The sequence below is a fragment of the Protopterus annectens genome, chromosome 4.part0 (assembly GCF_019279795.1).
Source record: "Protopterus annectens isolate FY-2018-M chromosome 4.part0, PAN1.0, whole genome shotgun sequence".
NCBI lineage: Eukaryota > Metazoa > Chordata > Ceratodontiformes > Protopteridae > Protopterus > Protopterus annectens.
In genome coordinates this window covers 1,546,151,924-1,546,175,030 of record NC_056733.1, presented here as the reverse complement: position 1 = coordinate 1,546,175,030, position 23,107 = coordinate 1,546,151,924, and positions in this window count along the sequence as shown.

The window sequence follows — 23,107 nt, the reverse complement described above, 5'->3', positions numbered from 1 at the left end:
GTGCAGCAATAATGAATAAATACAATCTTCAGTTTCATTTCCACCCAGATAATATCTATAAATTTAACTATGTAGAAATGCTAATCACCCAACTTCAACTAAACCCAAAGAAAGCTGTATATGTTGTAACTTTATATATCTCTCCAACAATAACTGCACTGCACCTGAAGATATTTGATCCTGGATATCAAAATGCATTAAAACAAAAACTCTCATACTTTGTGAAGTTAATATAAATTGAAATGTACTACATATCTCTATCAACTATTCGCTCAATCTTTATAATTTCTCTCTGCTCATTACCACCCAAACCAGCCATTGTAAGGCTAGCAATTCTACATTCTACAGTCTGCTTATTAACCCACTTTCTAACCCTCTCCTTAACTGATTAGGACCAATTCTTTAAGCTAAGAGCTGAATGCTCTAAACTCCTTGCTGATAGTTATGTTTATTGCTTCAACTGTCAATCTAGATAGCTCTGTATATTTGTTACTGTCACTATTTTAATTTCTAGTACTTTGAATGTAACTACAAATTCTACGTGTGTTTTATCTACAATTGTAATGTCTCCCACTTTTTTTGTTGATATGATTTATATACCTTGCTATGTTACTTTACTGCGGTGGTAGTGCTGTGGTAGTGTTGTCGCCTCACAGTAAGATGCTCTCCTGTTCGATTCTCAGCTAGAGCGTCTTCTGTGTGGAGACATGCGTGAATGGGCATACCTTTGTTGAAGGCTGTGTGTCAGAGCTGGCAACTCGGCATGTAAAAATCTACTGCCAATCATTAGCGGACCGGAGTTCCGCTGTGGCGACCCCTAACCGGGAAAAGCCGAAAGACACAACAATAACCTTGCTATGTTACTTTATGACTTGGAGCTTATCTCCCTGGGCTTCCACTGAAAAAGGACACATGTCCAGCTGAACTTTCCCAGTAAACAAATGTAAAATAAATAATAAATAAAATAAAAGTAGTCTTAGACTAGATACTTACTGCCATTTCCAGTAAAGTCACTCAAGCAGGCACTCAACGTGATTCTCTAAGTGATCAGCACCCCACATTTATCAGTAGAAAGTACAACAGATCAACAAATTCTCATCACTAAAAACTAGTTAAAAACCTTAGTAAATACAGTGCTGACTATTTCTACAATTCTCTTCATCAGGTTAACTGGCACTGCTTAAAATGGCTACCCCTACATGAAACCACTACCATCTTTATTCAGAGCTACTGAAACATACTAAATGAGCATGCACCACTTAGGAAAACATGCATAAATTGAAATATGCACCCTGGCTAACTCACTCCACTAAATAAGTTATGAAACTTAGGGACAACGTTTGGGACTTTTCCAGACTGTCAAGCCTACTGATCTCTACAGAACCACATAAAGGCCCTTGTAAGAAAAGACAAAAAGAATTACCATTTAAGACTACTTACCAGAGTAATACAAAAATATTCTGTTCTACTGCCAACACCAACTTTCACCCTGGCAGAAAAAAAACAACTTAGTCCTGTGTCAAATGATACTGACAGTGCTATAACACTACAGCAAACTTCTTTATCTCCTACTTCATCAACTCAGCAACCACACTAGCTAGATCCTCATGTTCTCAATAATGCCATGATCGACCTGAAAGTCCACATCGAACAAACACCTTCACACTTAAAAATATCAATATTACATCCGTCAAAAATCTCCTCGTTAAACTGAAGTCAACTTCTCTAGCAGCTGATAACCTGCATTTCCTGCCTACATCCAAATAAACAGATCCTTTACAAAGTCATATGGTCCTGACATATGAAAACAAACATACATTGTGCCACCACCTAAGGGAGAAAATTGTACTGGACTAGATAACTACCACCCCATACCGATAGCTCCTCCTCTGTCAGAAATTCTGCAGTGTTGAGTGCACACTCAAATCTTCATACCCTTCAACAATTAAATTGATTCAAACCCTAACAAACTTTAATTTATCTCACACATTATCATGGTTCAAGAGAAACCTAAGTAATCATATCCAAGCAGTAAGGTAGCAAAACACGTCCTTCCTTCTTCTCAGTCTCTATAGTTGTCCCCCAAAGGTCAATTATTAGTCCATTGACATTCAACATATACATAAATAAGCTTTACACTGTCACATCTCCATCTACTGTGATTCAATATGCAGATGATGCTACAATCATTTTCTTCACCCCTTCCTTGAACAACTACAGACAAATACGCAGGAATCCTTCTTAGCATTAAAATAGTGGACTGATAATGTTCACTTTACTCTTTGTTAGAAAAACTAACAAACTCCAAAACTCTGCTCAAAATATTAAACTTGTGGCCAGTACAGTGGCATAGAGGGATAAAGCTCAGTTGGCCCTGGTCCGGGTTACCAGTTCAAGTATTTGACGGAGTGACAGGGAAGGAGGGTGTGTCCAGTCTGAGGGGGAGGACATTCACTGATGAGTGATCATTTAGAGGAGGAGTGGTCTAATGAGGGGACTTGCCCTTGGACAAAACAATGAGTATGTGAAGCAAGACAGACAGTGGGTAGGGAGTTTAAATGGGAAAAAGAGTAGCACAGAAGCAGAGATGGTTAAGCCCCCAAGATGCTCTTAGGATCCATGATTGGCCCACAACATCTGAATTAAATCTGGGGAGTAGGAGATGAGCTGTTAGACCTGTTATGATATGGGGCACTGGGTGCTGGATCGAGATATAATGATGTGCCTTTGGGGACCAAAAAAAAAAAATCATTAAACTTGAGCAGTTTTCCAATACCAAGTTACTTGGTGTAATGATGATAAATTCAAGTTTAATATGCATGTACATAATGCAATAAAGAAATCTCACCAAATGACTGGAGTTCTGTAAACAGCCATGCCATCTCTCACTGGCCTAGTTTATAAATTTAACACACACATGCCTAACCCTATCAATACTGAATACAATGGCCCTATCCTCACTAACCTACATAACAGCCTCCTAGGAAAAACTGAAAAATGCTACAATAAAATTGCAAAATTCACAGTTAATTTCCCTAATAGGTCTCATCACTGCCTTGTACTTGCAAAATAAAATGGGTGAAATTCCTAAACTATTTTATATTCCTTCAGTTAAAAAAAATGATCATTCCATACTTCACAATTCAGATTAATGTCCTTCCCTGTGTACCTCCCTGCAGTGGTTTAACCCTAGCAGACCTCACTACTTTAAAGATAAATTCCTGACTTAACAATCTAAATCCCAAAACTTACCAGGGGATGCCATTTACTTCACTTGTATCTCCAAAATATGAAATACCATACCCAGCTCACTTAGGGAAACAGACAATAAGCTTAGCTTTAAGTAAAACATCCTTGCACATCTCCTAAATGCTAGATTATGCCAGCTGGCTAACTGCCATCCTATCTACACTTTCTGTTTATATGTTCCTCTCACTTTTTTTAACTTCATTCATGACTATTCTACTCTAATTACATCTTTTCCTCTTTATCTAACTTTGAAGTTTACTTCCTTCACAAATGGCTCTACCTCTTCTACATTCCTAATGACCAGGCACTACTACTTTGGAACCTATTACATTACTACTAACTTGGAACTCTCAAATATCGAAAACTGCTTTTGACATTTACTGACTGATTTGAATTGTAATATCCTTGTAATTTATTTTTGTTTGTAAGTCTACACGTGACTGTAAAGTATTTTACCATTTTGCCTGGCATATCTTTTTGCCTAAGGTGTCAGAATGTCACACAGCCTTGTTGATCTCCCACAGAAAAAAGGACTTTTTAACTGTTGTGCAAATGGCATTTCAGACTTTTCTTTTGTGGGTCCTCAGCCTGTTAATTGATCGTTTATGCAAGAAAGAAACTGATTGATTCCCCAAAATACAGGACTATATGAATGTAAACCGGTCTTGCTGTTTCATGAAGTGATCACTTTTCCATGTAAGTAGAATATTATACCTCTTCTATAGTCAAAAATAGGAGAAGTAGGCACTGGATAATTCTTCCTCTCATCATTTTTAAAACAATGTTGTTGCACTGGGCATTGATATCACACAGTAAATAGATATGACTCAATACATTATTTATAAATAATGTACTCCATCATAGTCCGTGTAGGTGCAAATGACCTGAGATATACCTACTTGGACTATATGAAGAGAGGCTATGTGTCTCAGGCTGATATGAGCCTAGAATTGAGCAGTATATTACTATTACTGAGGATGATGTCATTATTAAAACTATGGGCTGGATTCATGAAACCTCCGTGTAAGAGTTAGCAAGTCTTACACGGAGGCTGCAGTTAAACGGTGTGATGTCAGCATGCCATGCATATTCATGAGGGCATGCTGAATCACACCCTAGGCTAACACGGTCCGTGTAGGAAAGTAGGGGGCGTGTCCTCACGGCGAGTCCTGCAAAGGGACACGTCCCCAGAAGAATCACAGTCCCGAAAGGAAATTCCCACAAGCGAGTCCGCAGAAATGTCAAGAAACACAACAGCACACATGCTCCCACAGACTATAAACCCAACTGCAATGTAAAACATAAAAATCAACAGTTTAATATATTTTTTTATAATTTCAAAAAGTTTGCCCTTAATTGCGCTCATTTGCGCGGGTGTGCCCTTCACTCAGCCACAGTTAGCACTCATTGGAAAAGCATATAAGATCTAAATATGTAAATTATGCCAAGTAGTAATAGCGTAATGGTAGAGATGTTGGCCAAAGAGGAGGTAGTCACAGTTCGAGCCCCAACAACATCATTTTCTATTTTTAGTGAAATAAGCACGAAACAATCCCCTGACATATATGTATATATATATATATATATATATATATATATATATATATATATATATATATATATATATAAAATGTAATGAAATGGGCCATGTATTTTTGAAGAAATCTGACACAATAAAAAAAAAAAATTATAAGTGCCCATAGCTGAGCAGTGCTCTAACAAGCTGAGTATGACTGCCCACAGGTGAGCAGTAGTTTAACAGGTGTAATATGAGTGCCCGGAGTTGAGCAGCGCTTTGACACGCTGAAACTGTGTGCCCGCAGTTGAGCAACATTTCTCATAGCATAATATGCGTGCTCATAGCCAAATAACACATTAACCAGCGTATCCCATTTGGCGGAGCTGCGCAGCGCACCTACCGGCGGGCAACGTTGAGCAACCTGTATGAAAGCCGCCTTTACACAGACACACCTCCTAGCCTGTCTAGACAGTAGTAAAATAAAAGAAAGCAATGCCCAGGATACTGTGCATCATAGTCAAAGTACTGAACCACTAAGCCATGACAGCTGTACTGAAAAATGCAGTATTAGCATATATATATAGGAATGAATGGAAATAGAATCATGACAAAGCAGTTTTTTTTAAGCTGATACAATTCCAAAATGGCCAATCACAGATAAGTGCGGGAAAAACGGCATATATAAGCCCCATAGGCGGGAATACACAGCATAACTGATTGTGGAACCTATTTGCAGTCAGGATGGCAGGTGTAGGAGAGGGCAGTCACTTCTGAGCACAGAGTTGGGGTGTTGAGGAGTCCAAATATATGGTTTGGCTCCTAGTCCACGATCATGAGGCTCAACTCATGCAGAGCCAGGTTCTGTGGGGAGCATACAAGGCAGAGGCATGGAACCGGTTGGCACATGATCTCACCAGTGCCACAGGCATACCAAGGACTGGTGAACAGGTTCATCACCACCATGCGGACCTGAATAGACGAAAGCAGGACCAACTGAACCATTGGATCCAGGAGGCCCGGCAAATGCCCAATGCCTCACTACTGAGTAAGTATCCATGTAATTACATATGTAAGAAATTATCCTAGCTGATATTATGGAGATGTATGTTCCAATATTACTTCATTTATATTACAGCTGCAGGTGTGCGTTTCATGAATCGGCGAGCCTATGGTGATAGGCTGGAGCGGTTGCACCACCAGGCAGGTTAGTAATTATTTTTCTGTAATTGTTATACAATATAAGTGAGACAGCTTGTAAAAGAGTTCAGTGTAGTTACATATTAATAAAGTTCAAATAACACTAGAAGAAAGATTCTGCTAATACTGTATGATTAGATAAGTGTTGCAGCCTGTAATCCAGAAATAAAAATTAAACAAGTCTGAAATAGAGATTTTCCACCTGTATTGTAATATCAGATAACCTGCTGCAGCCTGAAAATTAGTGGTAAACAAGCTAAAGACAATAGACATGTGTCAAATACATCCCCTTTGAAAATCTGCCATATGAAACAAGTGAGTCTGTTCTAAAGGATTGTTGTAACCAAGTAAGACATGTTAATAACGCCTAGAATTAAGTACCATCTTGAATTGTAAAAATAAAACAAGTGAGAGTGTGAGAAAGAGGTATGAATTGACCAAGAAAGCTGTTATAACCCTTGAATAAAGTATACTGCAGTCAGTACATAATGAAATGAATGAGACAGCCACAACCAAACAGTGAAATGTTTGTAATAAAGTACTGAAGCTGGAATGTGTCTGTCCCACAATTTGGATATGTTGCTGTACACTTGCAATATGGAGATAGTATGGTTGTATGAAATAATGAACATCCACAGTTTTCTAGAGCCATATAAATCAAATGTAGCAGGATGCTGTACCTGAACACAGCCAGATATGAATGTGTATGAATAAAAATGCAATGTATATTAATGTAGCAGTAACAATCCCATCACCAACATTCCTAAGGTTACATATAGGAAACTGTACTAAGACCTGTAGGGTATATATATCTGCAGCTACTAGAGATGTACAGCATATGTATAGGTAGTTGAAGTTGTTAATGAAATATTTCTTCACCCTACCCTATATTCACAAATAATGCCATTTCACAACAAACTGGGTATGTGTATTCACAATTAATTCCTATGGACATTTGTCCTGTTGGTTCAAACATATTTGCACGGTGATGCATGTGCCCTGTTCACATATCCAAACCTGATGGCCTGTTGCCATCAATCAACCCTGCATGCTGTTGGATTGTGTACTGTTGTTCAAAATATGCATGTGTTATGCTTGCTGTTCAATGTTTGGAATTAATGGGTGTTTGGTTAATGGGAATACTGATGCATGCTGTTACAACTAATTTTGAATGGTATTGTTTGTTACTAACCCAAAATGTCATAAAATATTGCTAGACATAGGACAACAGGGAAGGCGGGTTCCAGCGGACCCACCTCTCCCACCTCAGCTGGCGAGTGCACCTAGCACTAGTGCCCAGGCCAGAACCTCCTCCGGTGGCCCTGTGCCACCTTCGGGTGGAAGTGCTGCAGGGGATGGGGCTCGTCCCCCCCCCCTCTGCAAGCGTGGCCGAAGGAGACCGTCCACTCACCCTTCAAAGTGTCCGGTCTGTGGTGCGTAGTGAGATCAGGCATTCTGTGCTTGAACCCCTATGCCAGCTTGAGGCATGGGTGGCGCAACTCACGGTTGTGCCTGCTGCCCATCCTACACAGCCCCCAGCACAGCCCCGCCCTGGGCAGTGAAGGTGCAGTGGCAACTGCCCATGGGTGGGGATCTCAGTTCCACTGTTGCCATCTGTGGGCTCATGGGCTCACAATATCCAAACATCCGTCCCCATCAATTGTGTTTCTCCCCCACATGTATCATACTCTGCCCCTGTATGCGTCTTGTTTGTCTTGTCTGTTAACCTCCCCTACCTACCTCCCCAAATATACCTACTTCCTGTACCTCACATTCCACTCTCACCTGAAAAAAAAATAAAAAAAGGGAACTCTGTCCCCGCAAAAAAATTACGCCCCATACATAGCTGCCCATTTTGCAGACATGTCTGCTGGACATGTGAAATGGTAATTACAATTGGCTGTACAACATATTTTGTTGTCCTCACCCCTCTCTCAGGGTTGGAAGGTTTCAAATTTCACACCAAATTACACACATATGCACAGCTGTTGCTGATAAAGAAATGGGCAGCTATGGGCCTTTCTTACATCCTTTCTGCAAATCCCGAGCTTGTTTTCCTACTGTCCTACCCTCTTTGTGCCCCCTTTTTCACCACTTTCTTATCTCCCCATTTTCTTTTCTTTCAAAGAAATTACCGCGGGTGTGGGCGAGAGTAAGCACTTTTAAGCAGTTGTAAGCGGGTGTGTGCTTGTGTGCGCTTAGCTAAGCGTGTGTCCGCGAAGCTAAGTGGCACTGCGCATGCGTGAGCTCCACGTAAACCAGTGCTAACCCACTTACAACTGCTTAAAAGTGCCTTAGTCACTCTGAATGACAAGGCCTGTAGTCTGCTCAGCAGCAAAATAAAATTCCTCTGTCAGTCTCGAACCCAGGACCTTGGAAACACTAATCTGCATGACTTACCACTAAGCCATAACTGATATATAAGAACCTTGTGCTGAAAGCAATATATCATGAAATAGTAGGACTGAATGTAAAGGGAATATAGGAAGGCTATTACACAAAGCTTTTCTTGTATCTTTACTGGCAATTCTTGTGGATTTGCATTACATTAGTGTGAGAAGACAAACAGCCATGCTAGTAGGTAGCTAGTAGGTAATTATGTGACAGTAGCACCTTGCAAACCACACACACTATCAGAGCAGGATAAACACTGCCATATTTGAATAGGTAAGAGGCCAGACCTCGCAACTGTGACTGATTTACAGAGATGTCCCTGATTTGAAAACAAATGTTAACTGTGCCCCACTGACTCCCTATGAAATGTACTAACAGTAGGCAGAAAGGTGTGGAATCCCACGTAATGGTAACTGTCAATTACTTAAAGTATGCACTACTTGCAGGTCCGAAATGGTGTAGTAATACATATGCTCAAAATACCCCACAGTCACAACTGCAGAATATCTGAAATATATCACGGGTGTATCCCACTGATATGTACCATTCCCTGAGGCTGATAAAAGATACACCTGAGAGTATCTGAGGCCTGCAAGTGTCACAAACCCACAGGCATATCATTCTGTCTGCTGTCAAACACTCTGTGAATAGCTGTAGAATTGCTTCCACAAGCACACCCTCATGTAGGAGTACAACCCAGAAATATCAAAGGATGTAGCCAACTAATAAAATAAGGACAGTATAGCAGTTTACAAGCGCTGCATGTGTCTGCTATCCATAACTGTTAGTACAAGGTACAAAGCCCCACTACTGCTCAGCAGCAAAATAAAATACCCTTGTAGGTGTCAAGCCCCACACCTTGGCCAGACCAGACTTCATGCAGTACCACCAAACCACACCAAACATATAAGGAATTGCTGCTGAAAGAAATATAGCAAGCATTACAAGGAGTGAATGTAAATGGAAAATAGGAAAGCCATAGCAACACATTCCAGTAAAGACACCTAGAAGTCCTTCAAGGAGTGAATGTAAAGGTTAAATAGTGAAGCCATAGCAACAAATTGCAAGAGCCACTGCTGTATACCAGTTAATCCACAAGTCCCACAGAAAAGCACATACTCCCATTTAAACAGTATTAGTATTATTAGGTGTCAGTTAACATACACACTGAGAAGACTGAACTTGCTTGAGTCATGTCAGACTCCAAGTCAGTTACAAGTGGCATCCCACAAGGCTCAGTCCTGGGACCTCTCCTGTTCGGTATATATTTCTCGGAGGTACAGGCCAACATGGAAGGACTGTGGCTGACCAAGTTTGCAGATGACTACAAACTGGGCACTATAATCGACTCTCCAGCTGACACAACCATCCTCCGAAAGGGCCTCATAGAAACAGACAACTTGTGCCAGAGCCATGGCCTCAAGCTAAATGCCACAAAGTGTATAGTCATCCCCTTTGGCAAAAACAAAGTGCCCACAAATTACCACATAGGTGGCAATCCATTAAGTACAGAAGAAGTAATTAGGGACATGGGGACCCAAGTTGATAGCAATCTCTCATTTGACAAGCATGTGGCCAAAGTGGTTAGAAAAACATTTTATATAGCTCACCTAATCATGACGGGATTCACATCTAGATCAGGGGAGGTCATCATGCCTCTTTACTCATCCCTCATCAGGCCCCTAATTGAGTACAATGCCCCTTTTGGGATGTACCTTACCAGACACCTGCAGCAACTGGAAAGACCACAAAAGTACCTCACCAAGAGGATCAAAGAGCTCAAACAGATGACATATGCTGCCCGGTTAACAAAACTCCATACTCAGTGGCATACCGCCTGCTCAGAGGTGATCTGTGCCTGACGTATAACGCCATGTCCAACCCGGAAGTAATAGACAAGTTGCACCTCAGAAAATCCAAATCCCATCGAGCTATGCGCTCGAGAGACTTGAACCTCAGCACTGACGTAAATAGGACATGCTGGAGGGACAGATTCATAACCCAGAGGCTCCCTTCACTCTGGAATAAAATCCCAGTCCAGGTTAGGCAGAGTCCCTCATTGACTCTCTTCAAGAGGAATCTTGATGAGTGGATGGGGGATCATAGGTTTACCCCGGGTATCACTTCTGTGTCACTATTAGACAGAGGCACAGTATACTAACCTCAAAACAGGGCATAGCAACATTAATTTAAAATGGGTGGCAAAAGCCAAACACACTCTGGCTTGGCTTATAAATGCCCTAGGGCAGATAGTCTAGTATGAACCTATAAACCTATGAACCTATACCCACATCCCAGGTTGTTGCCACAGCGTGATGCATCACAGACTATCCACGTGCAGCTAACAGTGGGTTAAACTGACTTCCAGTTCATAGCCTGCTACAGACCACCCTCCTAAACCCACATAACCCACTTGGCCTACTTAAGCATACATGAATATATGCAGGTGTCTCCAAACAACAATATATTGGGCAACTTCATTTACCCACACATAGACTGGGAGCATTACTGTAGCTCCAACACCCTAGGTGAAAGGTTCCTAGAATCCATTACACTGAAATGCTACGGAACAACTTGTTACCACTTCCACAAGAGGGGAAAACATGCTGCACCTGATCATCACCAACATGTGGACTATATGCACCAGACCAGAAGTGTATCCCTCACTGGTAAGATGACATAGTAGAATACTCTCACTGTATATTCACATACCAACCGCAGCCCCTGCACAGAAAACCACAGTCAAAAAGTTGTGTAATGCAAAATCCATGTATTCACATGAGGCAGGCTTCACACATGTGAACTATTTAAGGCCACAGGTACATATGTCTATGTGGCACACACATACCTCATGTGTGCATTGACATTACTGATATAATACATGTCATACAATATTAAGAGCAACACCCAACACACATGGACAAACTGTGTGACAAAAACACACATGGCATTTGTAGGATTTAAACCCCTACCTAACTATGTTACGACACTTGAGAGAGAGACGCATTAGCAGAGCGTGCTATTTACATTACTGGGAGGTTTCCTTTCTCCTGCTATACTAGTAGGGCGCTGACATCATCAGTGTTTAGAAAGAGGAATGTACATCATGTAGTGTGTTCTTCTAGTTGCCAAAAGGGACATTTCTTTCACACAGAATTGCACACACACATACATCATGTAGTGTGTTCTTCTAGTTGCCAAAAGGGACATTTCTTTCACACAGAATTGCACACACACGTACATCATGTAGTGTGTTCTTCTAGTTGCCAAAAGGGACATTTCTTTCAAACAGAATTGCACGCACACATACATCATGTAGTGTGTTCTTCTAGTTGCCAAAAGGGACATTTCTTTCACACACGTACATCATGAGTGTTTTCTTCTAGTTGCCAAATGGGACATTTCTTTCAAACAGAATTGCATGCACACTTACCACCCCCCCTCAAACACACACACTGAGCATTTGCAGGATTCAAACCCCTACTTAACTATGTCATGACACTTGATAGAGATGCATTAGCAGAGCGTGCTACTCCCATTACGGGGAGGGCTCCCTTCTCCTGCTATACTTATAGGGTGCTGACATCATCAGTGTTTAGTAAGAGGAATGTACATCATGTAGTGTGTTCTTCTAGTTGCCAAAAGGGACATTTCTTTCAAAAAGAATTATACACATGCTGTGCATTTGCAGGATTCAAACCCCTACCTAACTATATCATGACACTGGAGAGAGATGCATTAGCAGAGCTCGCTATTTGAATTACGGGGTAGCTTGTCTTCTCCTGCAGTATTTATAGGGTGCTGACATCATTATTTATAAAGAGGTATGTTCATCTATTACTATCTGTCAGTAAGGGGGACAGCATATATATGCATTAACAGACGCCTAATTCAGGGTCACATATGCACATCAGCACTGCCAGGTTATGTTTTATACCATGCTTCGTGACCACAGGACCTGTTACACACAACACAACCAGTTCAGACCACCCCTCCCATATCCAGGAACCACACTTTGCTTCCCTTGGAACAGTGTAGGATATGAAGGTGTTCGCATACACCATTACAGTGGTTAACTTCAGGTACAGGTATATTGAGTGGGGGAACTTCTCAGGCCTCAACAACATCACCCTACAGCCACTACAATTTGTGAATCCATGTGCTATGGCAGGACCAATCACCACAGCCACAAGGGGGAATACATATTGGACCTGACCATCTGCAACATGGGGACTCTATGTTCCACACCAGATGTAGACCACCATTGTTAATATCTGACCATAACCAACTTTCCCTGGACATCCATATCCCATCCCCACCCCCAGGCAAGGAAGTCACTGCAAACAAAGTATTTATCAAAAGCAGACTTTGCACTTGTGAAGACTGGGGTGGAAGACTTCAAAGGACCCATGCTGGGGGGTTATACAGGACACTCTGCATAATCCTTGGCAATTGCATTCTATGAGCATCCGGAAGGTTTGCATTGATCATGCTATCCCAAATAAACCCAGGACACCTCCACAACAGGAGACCTGTCTGGTGTATACCAGCCATATATAAGCAGTACAACAGAAGGAGGGAGCTAATACATTACAGAGCAATATCCCGCAGAGGGAGGACATCTATGAACAGTATTGGCAAGACACTTCAATCCCTCAAAATCATCACTTCAAAGTGTTGACAGTGAAATTGTCCAGACACTGCAGATAAGGCTCCCCTCAGTCTGTAATTGACACCCAATTACTGTTATAAGTCCTCGCCAACCCTCTTCCAGCAAACACCAGCCACATGGATGTGACATTGCAAATTCAACCCCTGGGATCTCCACTGTGTCCCTGCTTGATGGAGGCACAGCATGCTAACCTTAAACAGTGCCTTCTGTGACCTACTTTACAGAGGCACAGTAGCCTACTGTACTGGGGAGGCAGATGCCAAATACACTCTGACTAAGCTTATGTATTCCCTAGGGCAAACAGCCTAGTATTGACCTCTACACCCATATGTTTAATTTTCAGATGCACAATATTTGTTGCTGATAAACTGTTTGCAGGTCTTTATTGCCATAGCTTTCCCTGTTTCTTTGAACAACTTGGGTATCTGTGGAAGATGTTTGAATATGAGAGGGATCCACTATTTTACTTATGTTTCTGTTGTCATTTAACTGTGTGCAGTGGGCAGATTGCTGTATTGTGGGACGTTCCTGGCTTAACACATACAAATGCCAGATATGTGTGGCCAACTGCTAAACTGAGACATGGCCCAAGTGTGTGAGCATGCCCAGTTCAGGCTTTCCATGGCTTGTTGCTTGACATATGTCTCATTTATCAAAGTGTGCGAGCATGCCCAGTGTGAGCTTTCCATATGTTGAAATCTGAGGTCCACCACATTTGTGGTTATGTGTGAACTTCAACAATATTTCACATTTATAGTTGTGTGTTGGAAGTCATGTTGTGTACTTACTGCCCAACTGCTTTGTGTCTGAACCCAACATGGATTATACTGTGCCTGCAGGGTTTCCATGGGATAGTTTGCATACAGTTGTCAACATCCTTTCATACTGACCAAACACTGTAATATCATATAGTGTACTGGTTCAGTACTTTCACTGTGGTGGACAGTATCCTGGGTTGCAGTCCTATCACTGCTTTAAATATTCATAGTGAGCACACCAGACTGGTTAAGGGCCAGTTGTGCAAATATGACCATGTTGCATTTTGTTCAGATATGGACTACTTAAACCAGGCTTGTCCAACATTGGTAGTGTATTCCGCAACTTGGGTGGACATTGACAAACACTAGCTATGTGCACTAGGCCATTTCTAATGCTAGTCAGAGAGTGTGTTTGTCCTTCAACACACATTGTAACTGGAGTTTACCATGACATATTTCAAGGTTAGTATACTGTGCCTCTGTCTACCCATGACATAACAGTGATACCCAGGGTAAACCTACCATCTCTCTCTGGCTAACCTGTACTGGGAGTTTACTCAAGAGTGGAAGGAGTTTCTGGGTTATGGATCAATCACTACAGCATGTTCTATTTATGTCAGTGCTGGGGTTCAGGTCTCTCATGTGCATAGCTCACTGGCATTCAGATTTTACAAGGTGCAGCATGTTCATTAATTCCAGCTTGGACATGGCTTTATACATCAGGCACAGATTGCCTCTGGGCAGGCAGTATGGCACTGTGTGGAGCTGCAGTTTGTTTAATCAGGTAACACATGGAATCTGTTAGAGCTCTTTGATCCTCCTGGTGAGGTACTTTTTGGGTCTTTCCAGTTGCTGGAGGTGTCTGCTGAGGTACATCCCACAGGGGCCATTGTACTCAACTGTGAGGCTGATGCAGGATGACTGAAGAGGCACGATGACCTCCCCTGATCTAGATGTGAATAGCTTCATGATTAGGTGGGTATATGGTATGTTTCTGTAACCACTACAGCCACATGGTTGTCAATTGCAAGATATCTATCAACTTGTGTCCCCAGGTCTCTTATTACTTCTAAAGTACTTAATGGGTTAACACCTATGTGGTAATTGGTGGGCACTTACTGTTTTTCCACAGGGGATGACTATACACTTTTCTGCATTTAGCTTGATGACATGGCTCTGGCACCAGTTGTCTGTTTCTATGTGGCCCTTTTGTAGGATGCTTGTGTCAGCTGGAGGGTCAGATATGGTGCCCAGTTTGTAGTCATCTGCAAACTTGTTCAGACACAGTCCTTCCATGTTGGCCTGTACCTATGGGAAATATATACCAAACAAGGGAGGTCCCAGGACCGAGCCTTGTGGGATGCCAGTTGTAGCTGGTTTGTAGTCTGACAACGCTGCAGCATTTCCAACCATGTCAGTTCTGTCCTTGAACTGGTTTGCAACCCATCTACTGACATAGGGGTTTATATTTAAGCTGGTGAGCTTATCTATAATGAACATGTGGGGTATTGTATGGAAGGCTTTTGCAAGGTCCAGATAGGCTGTGTGGACCACATTCCCCTCATCAGTGGCCTTGATGACTGTTTCAAATGAGTCAAACATGTTTAAGGGGCAGGATCTGCCCTTAAGAAATCCACACTGGGTAGGGTCCAGTGTCTGTAGGTCCCCAATATCTTTATTTCTGAGGTCCATGATGATCCTTTCCATAGCTTTGCAGACCAAGCTTGTCAGGATTCTGGGGTGAGAGTTTGCAGTATCCATTCAGGCACCACCTTTGTGGAGAGGGACCACTGTTGCTGTACACTGCTCTTTGGGTACATATCCTGTGGTAAGGCTGAGATTGAGCAGTAGTGTTATTTGGTGTTCCATTCTTCTTGGAGTTCATGTTGGACGCAGCCCAGGACACCATCTCGTACCATTGATGCTGTGTGTTTTGCTTTGAAGATGCTGGCTGTTACCTCAGCATCTCAAATGTCAGGGGGCCAGCACTCTGCTGGGATAGATATTTGGCATTTTGGTGGGGGGGGGGAGTTTGCACTGAACCTGTCAGGTTGGATGTTGGCAATGTGTGTGGGTTTGGTGTATTGTTTGTAATATTTGAGTAATTCAGAGCATATCTGTGAATTCCCACCAAGGTTCCTACCATCAGTTAAGAAAGCCTTGTGATTATCCTTAGTGTCCTATACAATTTGTATCTTCATAGGTTCATAGGTTCATACTCGGCTATCTGCCCTAGGGCATTTATAAGCCTAGCCAGAGTGTGTGTGGCTTTCGCCACCCCTTGCAATGTGAATATTATGCCCATTTAGGGTTTACTTTACTGTGTCTCTGTCTAGATGTGACACAGTGATGATCCCCAGTGTAAATCTATGATATCCCATCCACTCATCAAGATTCCTCTTGAAGAGAGTCAGTGAGGGGCTCTGCCTAACATGGACTGGGATTCTGTTCCAGAGTGTAGGGAGCCTCTGGGATTCTGTTCCAGAGTGTAGGGAGCCTCTGGGTTATGAATCTGTCCCTCCAGCACATCCTATTTATTTATGTGTTGAGGTTGAAATTTCTCGCTCTAGTGGCTCTGATGAATTTGGACTTTCTGAGGTGGAGCATGTCCATTAATTGTGGATTGGACATGGCCTTGTACATCGGGCATACATCGCCTCTGAGTAGGCAGTATATGACTGAATACAGCTGGGGTTTCTTCAGCCAGACAGCATATGACAAATGTTTGAGACCCTTTATCATCTTGGTGAGGTACTTTTGGGGTCTTTCTAACTGCTGCAGGTGTCGGGTAAGGTACATCCCAAATGGGGCATTGTACTCAATTATGGGCCTGATAAGAGAAGAGTATAGGGGCACAATGACCTCTCTTGATGTAGATGTGAATCCTTTCATGATAAGGTGGCCAATATAGAAGGTCTTCCTAGCCACCTTGGCAATGTGAGTGTCACATAGGTTACTGTCCACTTGTGTCCCTAGGTCCCCTGATTACTTCTTCCGTACGTAATGGATTACCACCTATGTGATAATTTGTGAGTACCTTGTTTGGTATTTGGAGAGACATTCATACTCTCCATGTCTTCAGGAAGATTGACTGGGGTTCCTGGGTTTGAGAGGGTGGTCTGTAGCATGCTACAAACTGTACAGCAGTTTTGCCTATGGTTAATTGCACATGGAGGGTCTCCGATGCTTCGTGCATTGTCAGTAACCTGGAGGTGTGGGTATCTTTGATGAATATGGATACTCCCCCTCCTTTTGTGGTTTGGTCCAGGTTTTGGGGCCGAAAAACATGATATGAGGTATAACCTGGTAGTGCTGGGGTGCTCTCAGGAGCCTTGAAGCAGGTTTCCGTCACTGCACAGACATCGATGTTCTCCATACTGGGGAGGGCCTCGAGAGCGTGCATCTTGAGGTTTAGACTTCTGGCGTTGAGCAGCATTACCCTTATTTTTTTTCCACTTATGTTTTCTAGGGAGGTGGGTTTGTCTTTTGAGCCTTTCCTAACAAAGGCACTATGGAGGTGGCAAGAGCCTTAGCCAATATCCAGAAGCCCAGGGGTGACAGGTGCAAGCCATCCCTGGCAATGCAGCGTGGCTTGTGAAGCATGTCATCCCAAGCAGACAGACATTGGATCCCCTTGGAATGACACCAGTAATTGAGCCAATTGTTAAAGCTGATCATTCTGTGTTTGTACTGTGGCATCATTCTTGGTGTGGGTAAGATGCTGCTCAGGGTCAGGGTCATACCGGCCTGGGCTACATAATCAGAGAGCTCCTCTATGTCTCTTTTCATGTAGTCAAGGGAGGCACATCTCAGGTCATTCACACCAGCATGGACAATGACTGAGTCATATTTGTACTTGCTTTGGAGTGACCTGCGTGCTTGTGTTATGTGGTGGATTGTAGTGGCCAACAGGCAGCTTACTGTAACCTTTTCCTTGTTCAGTCTGGTGAGCGGGACATCAGTGTGTCTGACTATGGAGTCAACTATTACAAGTGTATTAGGCATGTTGTTTGTCCTTAAGGGCTGTGACTGTTTGGCACACTGACTTTGTGAACTATGTGTTGCATGTGCTATGTTTTGAGGTAGTGGTTGCTTGGGTGTCTGCTTTGGAGGCCTCTGTTGATTTGGTGGAATTTTAATTAGAGCCTCCGGGAATGTTTTTGTGTGTTTATGTCTTTGGTTTGCAGTTGTGATATGTCTATGTGAGACTGGGTTTGTGATGTGTGTGGTTACCTTCTCCTCCTGACTGGTTTTGCCAGTACTGAGTTGAGAGAGCTCATCCTACAGTTTGGATAAATAGTTGCATCTCTCACATATATTTGTATTTCTTGGGGGGAGGAGGGGGTTGTCGGTGTACATGGGGCAGGTGTAACATTGCCTCAAGATTCCCAGATTCAACATGTTGTAGCTTTCCTTAGTGGATTTTATGTGTGGCCATAGTTTTTTGCCATAATACTGATCAGAGATTACCTCCCTTTTTGGGTTTTGCTCTATCATGTAGTAGCTTCCTCCTTCTCTTGCATGGTTTGGTAATGGCTGGGGTCCACCAGGCCAGATGCCTGTGTGTATGGAATTGGGTCTTGGTTTTATCTGGGATTGCATAATCCATGCATTCCTGAAAGTGTTCATAGAATGCATTTATAAAGGGTTCTGAGGTGTGGCCCATATTTTCCACAGGCACAAGGCCTTTAATGGATTCCACTTCAGTTTGGAGTTGTGCAACATTTGCTTTACACATGTTTTTCACTGTGGTTTTCTGCCCAGGGACTGGGGTCAGGATGTGAATATCCAGTGTGATTACTCTATGGTCTGATCCTACCAGTGAGGGATACACTTCTCATCTGGGCATAGAGTACCCATGTTGCTTATTATCACATCCAGTATGCTTATCCCTCTTGTGGGAGTGGTAAGTTGTTCCTGAGCATTTTGGTTTATGAATTCTAGGAACCTTTGCCCTAGGGTGTTGGAGCTAGAATAATGCTCCCAGTCTATGTTTGAATATTTTCAGTCGCCCAATATAATGTTGTTTGGAGAGACCTTGATATTTTCATGTGTTCCGAAGTAGGCCAAGTGCAGTTCCTGGCATTAGGAGGGTGGTCTGTAGCAGGCTACAAACTGGGAGGCAGTTTTAGCCACTGTTACTTGCCCGTGGATAGTCCATGCTGCTTCTTGTTGTGGTACCAACCTGGGGGTGTGGTTATCCTTGACAATTATTGATAGTCACCCTCTTTTTGTAGTTTGTTCCATGTTTTGGGGCTGTAAAGCATGGTATGAGGTGTAACCTGGTAGTGTTAGGGTGCTCTTGTGAGCCTTGACCCAGGTTTCTGTTATAGAACAGATATCAACATTCTCCATGCTAAGGAGAGTTTGGACTGCATGCATCTTGTAGTTTAGACTTCTGGCACTGGGAAGCATTATGTCTAGGTTCTTATCCCTTGTGATACCTATGGATGTGGGATTGTGTTTTGAGCCTTACCTATTCAAGGCATGGTGGGGGTGACAACAGCCTTTGCCAGTATCCAAAAGGCCAAGAGTGATAGGTGCACACCATCCCTAGCAGGTGGAGCATCGTGTCTTGCTCAGCATGTCATCCCAGGTTGACACGCATTGGATCCCCTTTAACTAACAGCACTACTTAAGACAATTATTGTAATTGATCATCTTGTCTTCATATTGTGGCATCATGCTTGGTGAGGGTAGGATGTTAGTCAGGGTCAACAAGTTTGCATCTACTACATGGTGTTACATTGCCTAACACATGGCAATCATGCCTCAGGTGGTACTGCAGGGCTGTCTATGTTGGATGCACATACTACACTCCCTGTACATGTTTGAAAGCAGGTTGTGTCAACTTAGGCATCCCTTTTATTATATGTGTGAGTCAGAGAGAGGTATAATTTCCAGGGTTCCTACTGAGCCAGTGTATGTGCAATGCATTGCCTCTTTGCCAAGGCCAAGGCATACTGGGCATGCCTCCTTCTGCCTACTGGGGCAGGCGCAGGTTGTTCCTCCTCCGAGTCACGCTCTGCCTGTGATTGGCTTGACAATGGTGGGGGGCTGTTTGGCCCAGCCCTATGCTGGTCCTGCTGCAGCTGTTTTCACAGAGTCATATTATGTAGCATAGCACATACCATGACAATTTGGGTACATGTAGTTGGTGAGTACTGCAAGGCTCCACCAGATGTGTCCAGGGACCGGAACCATGACTTGAGCAGCCCAAACACATGCTTGATTACATTTCGTGTTTGTGCGTGTGCCTCATTATGGCGTTCTTGTTCAGGTGTGTGTGCATTTCTGATGGGTGTCATCAGCCACGGCTCCAGTGCGTAGCCAGCATCCCCCACTAAGTGACCATGTGGGATGTCCCCATTGGCAAATGTCTGGTACAGCTGCGTCAAATGCCAGATATGGGAATCATGGTAGCTTCCAGGGCAGCCAGCACACACATTCATTATTATGCCCTGGGCATCACACACGACCTGGCAGTTGATGGAGGGGAAGCCCTTGTGGTTAATGTAGGCCCTACCCCACTCACCAGCTGGTGCTTTGATGCATATATGCATTCAGTCTATTGCACCCACTACCTCAGTGTATTCCGCTATTTGCTGGAAGAGACGCATATTGCTGGCCAATACCTCACGGGAATTGGGGAAATATACATGATCACCGACATGTGCTGACATGGCATCCAGGAACTGGTGCAGTACCCTGGATGCTGATGCCTGTGATATCCCCATCATATCACCAGTTGCTCTCTGGAAGGTACCTGTTGCTAGTATTCTTAGGCCAACACATACCTTGGTTTCCACTGGGATGGGTTCCCCTCTGTTGGTTCTGTGTGTGAGGTGTGGCCTGCACAGCTCAACAATTTGCTGTAGGAGGTCTCTGTCCACTCTATAGCATTCCACTATATACAGCTCATGTAACTCCTGGTAGGTGACCCTGGGCCTGTACACTCTTCTCTGTCTCCTCACCGTGGGTTGTCCAGCAGCATTTGCATAGTCACCACTCTCAACAAGTTGCATATGTTTCTTTATAACAGCTATGGCAGCCCCTAGCATTTTTGGTCTGAGTGAAGCTTTTTCAGTTTTCACTTCTAATAGCTTACTCCTCTGTTGCAGTGTCTCTTGAGAGAAACATTCTGCACTGATGTTTGCAGAGTTTTAAGTGCTCGGCTGGGCTACTGTTCTGCCTGTGTAATTGCCTGCTTCTGATTGTTTTCACCTGCTAGCTCTGCCAGTAATCCCTGCTAGCTTCCTACTATTTCTCATGCTTCCTTTTTCCCTTCTATTTCCTCAGGGGGGGGTGACACGCATACCAGCGAAAACACGCTCACAGCAGCTAACATGCACGCACACATGCTTAGACGGACTAGAATCTACTTATTTGGGTTAAAACGCGTGCACACCAGCAGAAATAAGCTTACAGGTGTTTAAACAGCTCCTACATGCTAATTCTGCCTTAAACGCATGCACTCATGCTTACACATGTGCAATCTATCTTACTCGCGCCTCTTAGCGTGCACACGCACGCATGCACACCTAGCAAGAAACTTTGGTGTTATGTATAGTGTATACCTTCCATTTCTTGGCTTTCCCATGCCTACTTGTTGGCACTCCTCTTTGCATGATGTGTGACTGACATCTTTCACATGCCACTGTGCTCCAATGAGCTGCATTTCTTTCATACATTCCCCCCTGTGATGTCACCTATCTCCTACTCTGTTACTCCCCCTTATCCTACTCCTACACTGCACGCAATGTGCTCATTTGCTAAGTTACAGTGCGATTCAGTATCCTACCACTCATTTACATGGGATTGCCTACTCATGCTTAGTTACATGTCTTACACTCAGCTTTCCCCCTTAGCAACCCCTACTCGGTGGCCATGTTGTTTTCAGCCTGCTATTCCCTTACATTGTAAACTCATGCTTTGCATAAAACCCACGTTTATGGATTTAAAAATTTTATTTTTATGTTTTTTTATAAAGCAGCCCATTTGCGCGGCGCTGCTCTACATTTAAACATCGCCGAAAAAAAAAAAAAAACATTTTTATTTTATTTTTGCATTGGGGTACATTGCCAGTGGCCACATATTTGACCGCTGGCATGCTGCCTGGGACATTTGCAACCTTTATTTGGTGCTGACAAGGCTCCATTGTGTTATTTGCAGAATGGTACTCAGTTATCAACTGAGTACATTTCTGCAGATGACACGGCTCTTACACGGGCAGGTTTCTGCTGACTGGATCACGAAATTACCTCATTTGCATGCCTTTCGGCTGCAAGTGAGGTAATTAGCATATCCACGTCCTGTCCGTGTAAGAGCCGTTTTAGGTGCTCTCTTACATGCACATACAGGCTGTTCCTGGATAGCAATGGCTGCATGGAGTCTTACACTACTCTTAGACTCTGTGCAAGCCATCGTGAATCCTGTCCTATGTTTTTGCACTGGGTTATTGCTGTCACATAGTAATTATGTAGCATATGAACAAATGATGATTGATTTTAACAAATGGCTGTCTTTCTGGTGTCACACTAAGGTGATCCAATATTTGTCAACCTGGAAGGACATAGATAACAGACCAAGTGGCTTTGTCAAGGATGGTGTTAACTTTTCCCTCTAGTCTTTCTAATACTGGCTAAAACGTTATCTACCCCCATATTGCCTTTTCCTATACTTCTACCTAGCCCTCACACTCAAGAGTATAGACTTCTGTACAGTTATTGAGACATGGTTTGAAGCAGCAAGGTGTACCCAAGCAGTGCAAGTTTCAGTGCATACATTTAGCCCTTGTCTTTGCAGCTACTGGAATAAAAGTGTAAACAGCACACCTTCACTGAGCCTGGTAATATAGTGAACCTGTTAATGGACAAATTCATTTTCAATTTTACCCCCTCTTACCCTCAATCATCCCCCAAGAAATACCTTCAAACATCAACCCTCCGACTATAACTAGTGGACATGTACTAGCTACACTTGCTAAAGCCAAGAACACAGCCTCAATTGGCCCCCATAATAACCCAGGATGCCTCCTGAACAGTGTAAAATATGACTTATCAGAAAGCCTGGAGTCACTATTTAACTATAGTCTTAAAAGAGGCTTTGTGCCACAAGAATGTAGGATTGCAATGGTAATCCCCCTTCATAACGGAGGACCTTTAACAGTTCCTGGAAACTACAGACCTATTAGTCTGACTCATCTTATTTGCAAAGCCATGGAAATAATTAAGGAAATTATCAACAAAGACATAGGAGACCTTCAGACACTGGATCCAATTTGGCTTTGTCAAAGGAAGGTCATGCTTACTGAACCAT